Consider the following 13,661-nt stretch of genomic DNA (forward strand, 5'->3'; position numbering starts at 1 on the left):
ACCATCCACAAACGTGGCCCTTGCAACGTGCGTAACGACCGACCTCGAAGGACTTCGGCACGAGCAATGCCAACATCTCACCACGCTATCTATAAGAGGTTTTGTTTTTTTGGGTGAGATCACGTAAATATTAAATGTGTCGGTAAACTCCCCACCACCCGACACATTAAGTAAGGTTCATCACGTAAACAAAATATTCACACTATGAGATCTCTTTTACCAGTGGCAAAATATAGTAGTAGGTTTTTACTCTTTTAAACTGGTACAAAACTGACACCTTTATTCAAGGCATCATGTTTGCAATAACCACAACACAAGTAGTCAAAAAAGCTAACAAAAAGAAGCAACTCTGATAATGATAATAATATGCACTGTCCTTGAAGTTGATTGGTCCACACCCGAGACGGCTTTCTTTAGAGCCTAGTCCCCATTGGTGTTGGACCAGATGACACCAGAAGGCATACAACTCAAACACAGTGCAATATCAGAGTATTGAGAGCTCGGGGTAAGCATTTACACTATGAGATCTCTTTTACCAGTGGCAAAATATAGTAGTAGGTTTTTACCCTTTTAAACTGGTAAAAAACTGACACCTTTATTCAAGGCATCATGTTTGTGTAGGGGTGTCAGGGGAAGGATTCCCACCAATAGGTGGGTTAGTGGGAGGGGTGATCGAGGAGATATAAGAGGAGAACGGGCGGGAAGAGGGGGCTTTGGTGGGAACGATATTGGGACGGCTGGGGACAGGTGTGGATGGAAGAAAAGGAATAAAGGACGAGACCCCTGCAATCTGGTGTCGGCTCCCCCTTTACATCTGGTGGCAGCGGTGGGATTACAATGGCTACAAAAAAGAATCCCCGCGGAAAAGAGCCAAGGGAAGAGGAAGCAGGGGCCGGGGATCCTTCCCATCCCGGGCAACAAGGGGGCCTGCTATCAGAAGCAGCAGCAGGGGGCCCGGATCGCCTGGAGGACCCCATGGAGGACCGCATGGCCCGCGTGGAGAGGGCACTCCAGGAGCTACTGCAGAGGCTCCCTATGGGGGGCCCGCCAGCACCGGGACCCCCACCCCCACGCGTACTACGGGAGGAGAGGCCACGGGACCCGGAGGCCGACCAGCCGGCCGGGCAAGAGCCGCAACCAACCTCGTCACGCCAGCCGCCGCTAAACACCCAACACGGAGAGCAAGTGGCCGGACGGCCGCGTCGGCTGGGGCCCGTCGACAAGTTCGTGGCTGAGGAAGAAGATTGGGAGGGGTTTGTCCACCGATTCGAGGCTGCCTTCCATGCTCTCGAGTGGACAGACGAAGAGGCACTACGAGCGCTGCCATCCGTTCTGGGCAAGGAAGCACTCTTCTCTTACACCTCCCTTCCCTCGTACAGCAAGACCACACTACAGGCGGCCTACGAGGCTTTGGGGGAGATCTATTGCCCGGTGGAAGGAGCCTTTAAACGGTTCTAGGATCGCCAGCGAGGGGCTAAAGAATCCCCTTTAGCCTACAGGGGTGCGCTGCTCGTGTTGGCGAGGAGAGCTTTCCCTCGCCTGGCTGAAGAAGCGCTCGAGGACCTCGTGGTCGAGCACCTCATCGCCTACGCTTGCCGCGCCGGCGTTGTAATGCCCGTGGTGACGCCGGGGGAACGCACCTCGCTGTGGGCTGCCCGGACCATCCAAGCCCACGAGCAGGTCATGGGCCGGGCGCCACCCGTGGGCCCGGTGGCTGGCGCGGCGGGGGGGAACAGCCGAGCCGTTGCCGCGGCGCTACTGGGTCCAGCGACACCAACCGCCGAACCTGCACCGTCGCCACAGGCTGCCTGTGGGGCAGCTGGGAACAGACCCCCGACGTCTGAGACGGAGCCATCGCTGCGGGAGGTGTACGCGGCGATCCGGGGACTGGCGGAGCAGAGGGACCAGGGGCGCGACCAGCTGCCGCGTCGCTGGCAGCCGCCTCTACAACATCGCGCCGAGCCCCCCCCGATGGAACGCCCCGTGGGTCTGCCACCGTTGTGGTCGAGAGGGGCATGTGGCGAGGGGGTGTCGCACGGAGCCGGAGGCCACCAACGTCACCTGGAACCCGCCGGGGCCGAACGCCAACAGGATCCAGGCGAGTGACGCCATCCCGCCCGGCCTCTCGGTCGGGCCGAGCAATTACAATTCCGACGCCGCGAACTTACCGGGAGTCTCCTCGGGGTGGGCGCCGTCAGTGTCGTTCCCCGGTTCCCATTGTCCGGGTCGGGGGAAGGGGATCGCGCCGGGGATAGCGCCGGGGCCGGTGATTGCGTCGCGACCAGAAGTGGCGTCGCGACCCGGAGTGGCGTCGCGAACGGACGTGACGTTGCATCCGGAAGTGACGTCGCGGCCAAAAGTGGTGTCGCGGATCGCGCCGGGAATTGCGCCGGGGCCGTGGACCGCGCCGGGAATCGCGCCGAGGCCGGGAGGGACGTCGCGGGCGGAGGTGACGTCGCGGGTGGACGTGACGTCGCGGGCGGAGGTGACGTTGCGGGCGGAGGTGACGTCGCGGGCGGGCGTGACGTCACCAGTTACCTGCGACGCCGGCGAGTTGCCAGGGGCAATGGCCCTGGGGCGGAGGCAGCCCACAAGATTGACATTGCGCCCTGGAGCAGTTCCACGGCCCGCCTCGCCACCGCTTTGCGGCAGAGCGAGACGGAACCAGGGGGACCACGCCCCCATGACAAAGGAAAGGGAGGGGAGAAGGGAGGGGCTCACAGGAAGGCCCACCCCCAGTCCCCACCGGCCCCTACAATGGGGGGGCCCCCCCACACCACAAGGGGGGCCCATCCTACGTCACCAAGGGGGGGCAATTTGCACCACATAGAGAGCCCAGCCCGCAACCCACACTATGTAACAAGGGTGCGTTCACCCTGCTGCAACGCACTCCAAAGGGAGGAACCCCATCTTCGGTCCATTCACATCCATCCCCCATCATCTCACCATGCACCACAGGATAACGAGACTGCCGCCTGGTCAGTGGTCGGACTCAGCCACACAATGGAGGAAGCTGGCAAGGCGGGTGGTAGCGGCCACGTCAGGAACCTCGGTCCTGGTCGGTGAAATCGCGGGAGTGTCGGCACGTATCTTGGTGGATACGGGGGCATCAGCCACGATCATCTCGAGCACCATGCACGAGATGCTGCCGGATAAAATTCGACCTTTAGTCCCCGTCAAGACAACGTTCATTGCAGCAAATGGAGGCAGCATGGGCTTCCTGGGCCAGGTTGAAGCCCCGATACAGATTGGGCAGCTTTCGGTAGCAGGACCCATCCTTGTCTCCGCAACGTTGCCCGTACCCTGCCTGTTGGGGACGGACTTTCTGAGGCGGATGCCAATGAAAATCGATCTGGCCAATGGGCGGGTGGAAGTCCAGGGAACGCATCTCCATTTCCTAAAGGTGGAGGGGGCCAGCCGGGGTGTACCCTACGTGCAGGCTCTGGTCAGTAAGTCTGTCTCCATTCCCCCGGCAGCCCAGATGCTAATTCCGCTGCAATATCGGTCCCCCCTCGTGACAGCCCGACCAGACTCACCCATCCTGGTGTCTCCGGCGTCAGCTGCCATGGATCGCCATGCGCTGGTGGGAGCCGAAACTATTGTACAGAGGAACCAGCATCTGTTCATTCAGGTGTTGAACACCTCCGATAGAACAGCGACGGTGCAGGAGGGAACAGTTCTGGCCCACGTTAGTCCCTTGTCACTAGGAGCCCCAGGGACAGAGCCCGAGCTTGTAGGCAGCATCAGCCAGTCCGAGGACAGAGGGGCCGAATCGTGGATGGACCAGAAACAGCAGCTGCACTCGTTATTGCAGGAGTTCTCGGACGTATTCAGCCGGGGACCGTTCGACCTAGGGCGCACAAATCTGTCGCAGCACCACATCAACACGGGAGATGCCGCACTCTTGCGCCAAAACACATATAGAATGAGCCCAATGGAAAAAGGGCATTCAACAAGCGGTGCAGGAGATGCTGCGGGCCGACATAATTTCTCCATCCTCGAGTCCCTAGGGGGCACCGGTGGTCCTAGTCAAGAAGTCAGATGGATCACTGAGATTCTGTGTGGACTTCCGACGCCTCAATGCCGTCACGCTGGCCGACGCATATCCCCTACCACGTATCGACGACTCATTGGATGCACTGGCGGGAGCAAAATTTTTCAGTACGCTGGATTTATTGTCCGGGTTCTGGCAGGTCCCACTAGACGCAGACTCCCGGCCTAAAACAGCGTTCCGGACACCACAGGGCCTGTTTGAGTTCAACTGCCTGCCTATGGGCCTCCAGACTGCGCTGGCGACGTTCCAACGCATAATGGAGTTGGCCTTAGCAGGCCTCCAATGGGAAACGTGCCTCATCTACCTGGATGACGTCATTGTCTTCAGCCGATCATTCGAGGAACACATTGACCGATTATGTCAGGTATTCCTGCGGTTCCGGAACGCGAACTTGAAGCTCAAGCCGTCGAAGTGCCACCTTATGCAGTCGTCGGTACGCTACTTGGGCCACGTCGTCAGTGAGTCTGGAGTGGCTACAAACCCGGAAAAGACGGCCTGCGTGATGGCCTGGGCTGTTCCCACAACGGTTCCAGAGGTACGCCGGTTTGTGGGTTTCGTTTCTTACTACCGTCGGTTTGTGCCCAACTTCGCAACCATTGCCAAGCCCTTGCACGTGTTGACGGCGAAGAACCAGAGGTTTTATTGGGGCCCTCTGGAGGAAGAGGCATTCCAGCAGCTGCGCTCATGTCTGACAGATGCACCACCATTGGCCTTTCCGGATTTTGGCCTCCCCTTTATCCTGGACACGGACGCCAGCGATGTGGGCATTGGCAGTGTTTTGTCGCAAGTCCAGCAGGGTCGGGAGGTGGTTATCGCCTATGGTAGTCACGTGCTTTCATCAGCGGAGCAGCGCTACTGCGTCACACGTAGGGAACTCCTAGCAGTCGTTCACTTCGTGCAGCAATTCCGACCCTACTTGTATGGTCGCAAATTTACGGTCCGCACTGACCATGCGGCCTTGCAGTATTTGCTCCGCATCGACCAGCCTTCGGGCCAGCTGGCCAGATGGATAGAGCGCCTGCAGGAGTACAGGTACCAAGTAGTGCATCGCAAAGGGACCAGACATGCCAACACAGACGCATTGTCCCGACTGGCGCCCCAGGGCCCTTGTGCATGCACCACAGGCGGGGCACGCTGCAAGGAGGCGAGGCCGGAGGGGACGGTCATCGCTCCCGTACGCACGGCAGAGGGCGCACAGGGTGAGGTCCAGCTGACCGACCACGACCTGGGGCTGACCTTGCACGATTGGAGACGGCTACAGCTGGAGGAAGCCCCACTGCGAACGCTACGCGCCTCAGCAGAGGCAGGGGGGGAGGAGTACATCGTATGGGAGGACCTCCTCATGCGATGGGACCCGACAGGGCGCCGGCGATGCCTGGTAGTTCCGGAGTCGCTGCGTCAACAATTGGTTATGGACATACATGGCCGTCAGCTGCTGCACTTGGCGGGGCGGAAGACACTGTACACATTACAGGGTCGGTACTTTTGGCCAGGTATGACCGCTGACGTGCATCGATGGGTCGCTACCTGCGTCGAATGTGCGCGGCGAAAGCCACCACCCCGGGTAAGCCGGGCGCCCCTACAGCCCATCACGGTGACCAGGGTCAACGAATTGGTTGCGTTGGACATCCTGGGACCACTGCCGGTCACGCCACGGGGAAATAAATACCTGTTGGTTGGAGTCGAGTACTGCACGAGGTGGCCGATGGCGTGGGCCCTCCCGGACCAAACGGCACAGACCATCGCCGATGCCTTCGTGGGAGGCTATGTCCTTGATAAGGGGGCACCGGAGCGGTTGCTCACAGATCAGGGCAGGAATTTCTCCTCACAGCTATTGAAGGACGTCTGCTCTATCCTGAGCACTAAAAAGGTCCGAACATCTACGTATATCATCCCCAGACCGATGGGGTGGTAAAGCGACTTAACCGCACCATAGCGGACCATGCTGTCCCAAGTGGTGGACGAAAACCATTCCGACTGGGACCTTCACATTCCATCGGTCTTAGCGGCGTACAGGGTGGCCCCGCACGCGGCGACGGGGTTCTCGCCGTTTTTCCTGATGTACGGACGGGATCCCGTTCCGCCTATTGAGGTGCAGCTGACGGACATTCCCGCAAGAGCTGACGCATGGCCGAAGGCATTAAAGACCTCCCTCATTTATTTGAGAGAGGCCCGCCAAGCAGCCGAGGCCGCATCGGCCACGAGCCAAGAGAGTAATGTACGGATACGGGAGAGGACAGTGACAGCCAAGCCCTTTAAAGTCGGGGACCAGGCATGGCTACACTGTCCTCAGGTGCCGGTTGGTCTCTCACCAAAGCTGCACCGACCCTGGAAAGGGCCGGTCGAGGTCATTAAAGCACTCCGACCGCAGTGCGTTCAGGTCCAACTGGGTAAGCGACGATGGTTTGTACACCCCACCCGCCTTAAGCCATACATCTCTCCACCGTCATCTTCACCAACATCACCACCAACATCACTGCCAACATCATCATCATCCCTACCCAGGCCAAGGTCGCCGACCACCACGCGCCGATCGGCAGGGGGTTCGGTGCCCTGTTTTCCCTTGTCACCTACAGCACCCCATGTGAGACCTGACGGAGCGGCGGCACGAGCGGGGGCCGGAGAGACAGCGGCGCCAGGCAAGGCGACACCGGCACCACCGAACCAGGGACCGCGACGAGAGGGCCTTCGAAGGAGCGGGCCGCCACGGTCATCTGCTGCCTGTGGATGTCCGGGCTGTTACGGGATGCTGGCTGGAGACCTGGGCAGGCCGCGCAATTGATTTCGTTATGTTATATTGCATTGTATAGTTGTGGGGGGGTTAAGGGCTGTCGTCACTGTCAGTGGTGGGAGGCATGGGGAGACTTAAATGGTCCATGGGGGAGGCAGAACCGAGGACGGTTATTTTTTCTCCGGGGGGGGGGGGGGGGGGGGGTGATGTAGGAGTGTCAGGGGAAGGATTCCCACCAATAGGTGGGTTAGTGGGAGGGGTCATCGAGGAGATATAAGAGGAGAACGGGCGGGAAGAGGGGGCTTTGGCGGGAACGATATTGGGACGGCTGGGGACAAGTGTGGATGGAAGAAAAGGAATAAAGGACGAGACCCCTGCAATCTGGTGTCGGCTCCCCCTTTACATTTGCAATAACCACAACACAAGTAGTAAAAAAAGCAAACAAAAAGAAGCAACTCTGATAATGATAATAATATGCACTGTCCTTGAAGTTGATTGGTCCACACCCGAGACGGCTTTCTTTAGAGCCTAGTCCCCATTGGTGTTGGACCAGATGACACCAGAAGGCGTGGTTATTGCAAACATGATGCCTTGAATAAAGGTGTCAGTTTTGTACCAGTTTAAAAGGGTAAAAACCTACTACTATATTTTGCCACTGGTAAAAGAGATCTCATAGTGTAAATGCTTACCCCGAGCTCTCAATACTCTGATATTGCACTGTGTTTGAGTTGTACGCCTTCTGGTGTCATCTGGTCCAACACCAATGGGGACTAGGCTCTAAAGAAAGCCGTCTCGGGTGTGGACCAATCAACTTCAAGGACAGTGCATATTATTATCATTATCAGAGTTACTTCTTTTTGTTTGCTTTTTTGACTACTTGTGTTGTGGTTATTGCAAACATGATGCCTTGAATAAAGGTGTCAGTTTTGTACCAGTTTAAAAGGGTAAAAACCTACTACTATATTTTGCCACTGGTAAAAGAGATCTCATAGTGTAAATGCTTACCCCGAGCTCTCAATACTCTGATATTGCACTGTGTTTGAGTTGTACGCCTTCTGGTGTCATCTGGTCCAACACCAATGGGGACTAGGCTCTAAAGCAGGGGTCCTCAAACTTTTTAAACAGGGGGCCAGTTCACTGTCCCTCAGACCGTTGGAGGGCCGGGGTGTCATCTGGTCCAACACCAATGGGGACTAGGCTCTAAAGCAGGGGTCCTCAAACTTTTTAAACAGGGGGCCAGTTCACTGTCCCTCAGACCGTTGGAGGGCCGGACTATAGTTTAAAAAACTATTAACAAATTCCTATTCACACTGCATATATCTTATTTTGAAGTGAAGAAACAAAACGGGAACAAATACAATATTTAAAATGAAGAACAAGTAAAGTTAAATCAACAAACTTGCCAATGTCACTGCTAGTCGTAACAAGTGATGCAAGTGTGCATCCGTTAGTCTAGATCTGGTTGGAGATTTCAAATGTTTCATTCTGGAAAAAGTCTGTTCACAGACATAAGTGCTGCCAAAGATGGTTGCCATTTTGAGTGCATGGTTCCTGAGATGAGGATATGTCTCAGAGAGGAGAGATCCATAGAAATTATGAAGGCTGCTTGACTTGAATGCGTCTTTCAGAGAGTCGCAATTCTGCAGTTCAGCCAGTTCCATTTGGTAAATTGTATCCACATTTTCAATGTCAATAGAAAATGGGTTACAGAAAAGCTGTATGTCCTGTTCATGGAGATGAAGCTCTTTAAATCTAAATTGGAACTCCTTTTGCAATTTTTCCAGTGAATCCACACATGTTTTGTTTGGGAATGCAACCAATGGTTTTTCTGCTAACAGATTTTGAGTTGTGGGGAGATGGCAGAAGTTTTCCTCCTTCACTTGTTTGATGAGGAGGCCTAATTTTACTTCAAATGCTTTGACATGTGATTGCATATCACAGATGAGCTTCCCCTTTCCTTGAAGTTGCACATTGAAACTGTTGAGTAGCTCTGTTACATCTGTCAGAAAGTCAAGGTGCCATTTACATTCTGCATCATTGAGCTCTGGTACTTCTTTGTTTTTTGAAAGCAGAAAAGCTGTAATCTGTGGAAGTAAGTCATAGAAACGTTTCAAAACTCTCCCTCGACTCAGCCAACAGACTTCTGTGTGGTACAGAACATCTTCATAGTCAACATTTAGCTCAGACAGAAATTCCTGAAATTGTTTGTGGTTTAGTGCATGAGCTCTAATGAAGTTAACAGAGTCCTACTTCAGTGATTTACTACACAGCACTTGTTGGTGGATGAGGCAGTGTATGGCTATTGGATGAGAATGGTTATGTTTGTCCATCTCTTGGTTAATGCGAGCAATTACTCCTTTCTTAGACCTCACCATGCTAAAAGCACCATTAGTTGTCACACTGGCTAGTTTAGCCCAGTTCAGCTCCAAACCATTCACAGTTTGGCAAACCTTTGCATAGATATCCTCTCCTGTAGTTGTTCCTTTGATGCTTTGCAGTGCAGCAAGCTCTTCTGTGACTTCGAAATAGTCATTCGTCCCACGAATAAAAATTAGAAGTTGTGCAGAATCACGAACATCATTGCTTTAGTCGAGTGCCAAGGAAAAATAGGAAAGTTTTTTTTGTGGAGTTTTGCAAATGCTGATGCAAATTCTCTCCCATTTCTTCAATCCTCCGTGTAATTGTAGGTCCTGAAAGACTCACTGTACTAAATAAATCGGCCTTCTCTGGACACATCTCTTTGGCAACAGAAAGAAGGCATTATTTAACAAATTCTCCTTCCACGAATGGTCTGCCAGTGCACGCTATTAGCTTGGCAACTTGAAAACTTGTTCGCAGTGATGAAATATTTAGCTGCTTCTGCTTCACAAAAGTATTTTGCTGAGTTGTTAATGTATTTTTCAGTTTTAATATTTTATCTTTTTTCACTTCTCCGACCAAACAATCATATTTATCTTCATGTTGAGTTTCATAGTGTCGACGTAAATTGTATTCTTTGAACAGACACTATATTTTGGCATATCAGACACACAGCTCTTTCCTTGTACTGCATGAAAAAGTAATCATAAGTCCACTGTTCTTTGAATATCCTACACTCCGAGTCAATTTTTCTCTTTCTTGACATCATTGTTTCCTAGGGAGTCAAAATTTCTATTAGTAAAATACCAATATATATACAGCGCTACAAAAACAATATACCAGCAATAACTTTGCCCAGACATACAGACTGCACTGCCCATCAATGCAGTCTGATTGGGGGAACTCCGCTTTTACCCCAGGCTCATACTGGTGCAGTTTTGTTCACAGATCGCAGTGCGATCTGTGAACTCGCATATGAATCTGATCGCATGGGGGAGAAGACCCATGCGATCCGATTCCACTGCAGGAAAAAAGAAGGCACATGTGCCTTTTTTCTTCCAAATCTAATGCAAGTTCAGCCATACAAGCATATGGCTGAACTCGCACTGCTCAGAGATCGCAACAGTATGAACCGGGGCTTACACAACATACAACATATATTTTCTTTCTTCTTCTTTCTTCTTTTCTTTATTTTCTTTCTTTTCTTTTTCTTTTCTTTCTTATTTCTTTTTCTATATAAAAGTCTCCGTGTGCTCGCGCTTGCGGGGGATTTGGCTCTCGGACGGTGGTGTTTAACACTGAAATAATTTGCCAGGCGGCACGCCCTAAGCCCCGTGGTGGGTATAGGCTATTCCGTTTTCCCGTCCGTAAACTTTAAAGTAGTTTAAGTAACACATTTGTGCCTTTTCTATTATTCATTATTTACTTATTGCACGACATCGACTGTACCAAGTGACGCCAATTGCGTGGGGGGGGGGGGGGCGGACCCTGCCAAGTCATGCGCGTTCGCTCCAGCTCACGGGAGACATTTTCTTTTACGCGTTTTACAGTCAACACATACACACATGACGCTGTGGATATTTCTTCACAGTGTCATGTCCTCTTCGCCCCCCCCCAACACGATGCGTTCAGTTTATACTACAGACTCCGTAGATAATAATATTTTACTGCTTACATAGCATTATTCTTGCACGGGCGGCGGATGTTGGAGAGGGGGTAGCGGCCCAGCCCCAAGCCTGGCAACGTGCCAACTCCGCGCCTCGCCAATGTAGGCCAGGATGGGGGCTACGCATCGCACAAGGCCTCAACACGCCTATGCTAAGTACAAATTTCCTTGCTTCTTATGCTAACAACTCAAGTCCATTATTTATTATTGTTAAATACATTAGTTGACAAACATTACAATAATAATGTTTGTGTGCAGATAAAAACTCAGCTTCATTGTTTACCATTATGAAACAAGTTCACAGATGTTACAATAATTCTGTTTTTGTGAAGATAATTACTTGGGTTCATTGTTTACCATTATGAAACGAGTTGACATGTTACAATAATTATGTTTGTGTACACCAAACTCTTTTTGGATTTTTGGGTTGCTCAATTTCCCCTTTTTTTATGCGCTTTTATAACACTGCCACGGTCTACTGCCAGTCTGTGATTTCTGCTTATTTCTTCAATGCATTTCTATTGTTTTCATCGCTCACGTCACGCTATTTACTCATACGTAGTACTGCGATACTGATAGCTGTGCCATCATCGGGGATTGCTGTGCCCGTCGATGTGTGTGTGTGTGAGTCCATGTGTGTGTCTTTGAGTCCATATGTGTGTGCGTGTAGAGCCATGCGTGTCTTTCACTCCATGTGGGTGTCTTTTTCGAACGGACGTCAAAAGTGTTTATGTGTGTGTGTTAGTCCATGTGTGTGTGTCAGTCGATCTGTGTGCGTGTACGTCGATGTGTATGTCAGTCCATATGTGTGTGTTAGTCCACATGTGTGTGTAAGTCTATACATGTGTGTGTGTCACTCGATGTGTGTGTGTAAGTCAATGCGTTTGTGTGTTAGTCCATATGTGTGTTAATCCATGTCTGTGTATCTAAAGTAGATATCTGTGTGTCACAGTCCATATGTGTATGTGTGTGTAGGGCTATGTGTGTGTCAGTCTATGTATGTGTAAGTTCATGTGTGTGTGTCTTAGTCCATGTGTGTGTGTGTGAGTACATATGTGTGTTTACATTAATGTGTATTTTAGTCCACGTATTGCTGTGTGCGAGTCGGTGAGTGTGTGTGAGTCGCTGTATGTGTGTACGTCGATATGTGTGTGTAACTCCATGTGTGCGTATCTCAAGTACATGTCTATGTATGTGTGAGTCCATATGTGTGTGTCTGTAAGTCGATGTGTTTGTGTGTCTCAGTCCATGTGCGTGTGTGTTAGTCGCTGTGTGTGCATGCCTCCATGTTAGTCAGTGTAACTTCATTTATTTGCGTGTCTGTAGGTCCATGTGTGCATCTTAGTCCATGCGTGTGCTTTATTGACCTGCTCAAGGCCTATGATACCATCAGTAGGCCTGGCCTCTGGGTTGCTCTTCGTGCTTTCCGAGTCCCGAACCCACTCATCACCATCCTTAAGGACCTTCATGATGGTGAGCGGCCCCGCGTCTTAACTACGTGGCCGTGAGTCAGAGCAATTCCCTTTACACCTTGGGGTGCAACAGGAATGTCCTCTGGCTCCCACATTGGACCACGTAGTTTGTCGAGCCTTCAATGACTGTACCGGAGGAATTCCCATCTGCTACAGATACAATGGGAGGCTGATCGATGCCCGGGTGCGGTCAAGGGATGGCTCGCTATTGCTCAACCACGTTATGTATGCCGATGATCTGCTAATGGCTGCTCACTCGGAGGAGGAGTTCCAGGTGCTGCTGCTGAACCTGGAGCTTGCCACCAACAGGTGGGGCCTTACCATCAGCCCAACCAAAGCTAAGCACCTGCCTGGCTATTTTGTACCATCGGACACTCCACCCCCACAACTCCCAATTGGTGATGGGCCAGTTGTGGAGACAGTGGAGAGTTTCCCTGGGCAATGTGCTAATGACCGGCTCCGGTTTAACAGCAGAGGTCTCACTCCGAATCAGTCGAGCTACAGTATCTTTTCATTGGCTGCGTAATGCTGTGTGGAAGCTACCTAGTCTATCACTCCGTACGAAGCTTCAGGTGTTCTCGGCCACGGTCATTCCCTCCCTTCTCTACGCTTGCGAAACTTGGACCCCCCTAATGGAAAATCTTCGCCAGTTAGAAACATTTAGGCTGGCCTGCCTACGATCCATCCTGGCTTTAACCAGGCTGCATTGTGTGAGGAGCTCACAAATCCTTGAGAGATGTGGACAAAGTCCCATCGGTGACCTCCGGCAGGCAAGGCTGCGTTGCCTGAGTCATGTAGCCCGCATGGCCAGCCACCACATGCCTAAACAGCTTTTGTTCCGCCGGATCGAGGGGGCTAAACGGGTGCGGCATGGGCTGGAGAAGACATGGGAGTTATGTGCTACAGGAAGACTTGGAGCTGAGTCCACTTGCGGATGATTGGTACCAGCCGTGTCAAGATCAGCCACTGTGGAGGAGGCTCCTGAAAGACGCTACTGGCCAGTTGGAGGCAGTCACCCTCCAACAACAACGGAGGGCGGAGGAGCGACGCTCATAACAACGAGCAGAGCGCCGGGTGGCTAAAGCACAGAAAGTTGCCACAGTAGGGGCCACAGGTGCTGCATCAGCCAGTCGTCTCAGTCAGTCGACCTGTGCCATCTGGGTTTGCCCCGTGACCTCTTGCCAGCGGGCGTTCGACACTTTACATGGCCTCAAGGTGCACATAGCCTGGCACAAGCGTTGTTGTGACGTCACCGCCACTTAGTGGCGAATGGCGGTTGTTGTTCAGTCTATGTATGTATGTGAGAGTCCATTTGTGTGTGTAACTCTATTTTTGTGTATCAATGGATTTGCGTGTATAACTACATGTGTCTGCCTTTTT

At 52.4% G+C, this 13,661-nt stretch overlaps 1 protein-coding gene across 1 annotated transcript in view; it reads right to left on the reverse strand.

The window, feature by feature from the left end:
* Nucleotides 1–13,661, reverse strand: part of LOC133359512 (plasminogen-like) — a 63,637-nt gene that overhangs the window by 17,531 nt on the left and 32,445 nt on the right. The window lies entirely within an intron of this gene.

This window comes from Lethenteron reissneri, chromosome 8, assembly GCF_015708825.2.
Source record: "Lethenteron reissneri isolate LAM-NWPU_2019-01 chromosome 8, ASM1570882v1, whole genome shotgun sequence".
NCBI lineage: Eukaryota > Metazoa > Chordata > Hyperoartia > Petromyzontiformes > Petromyzontidae > Lethenteron > Lethenteron reissneri.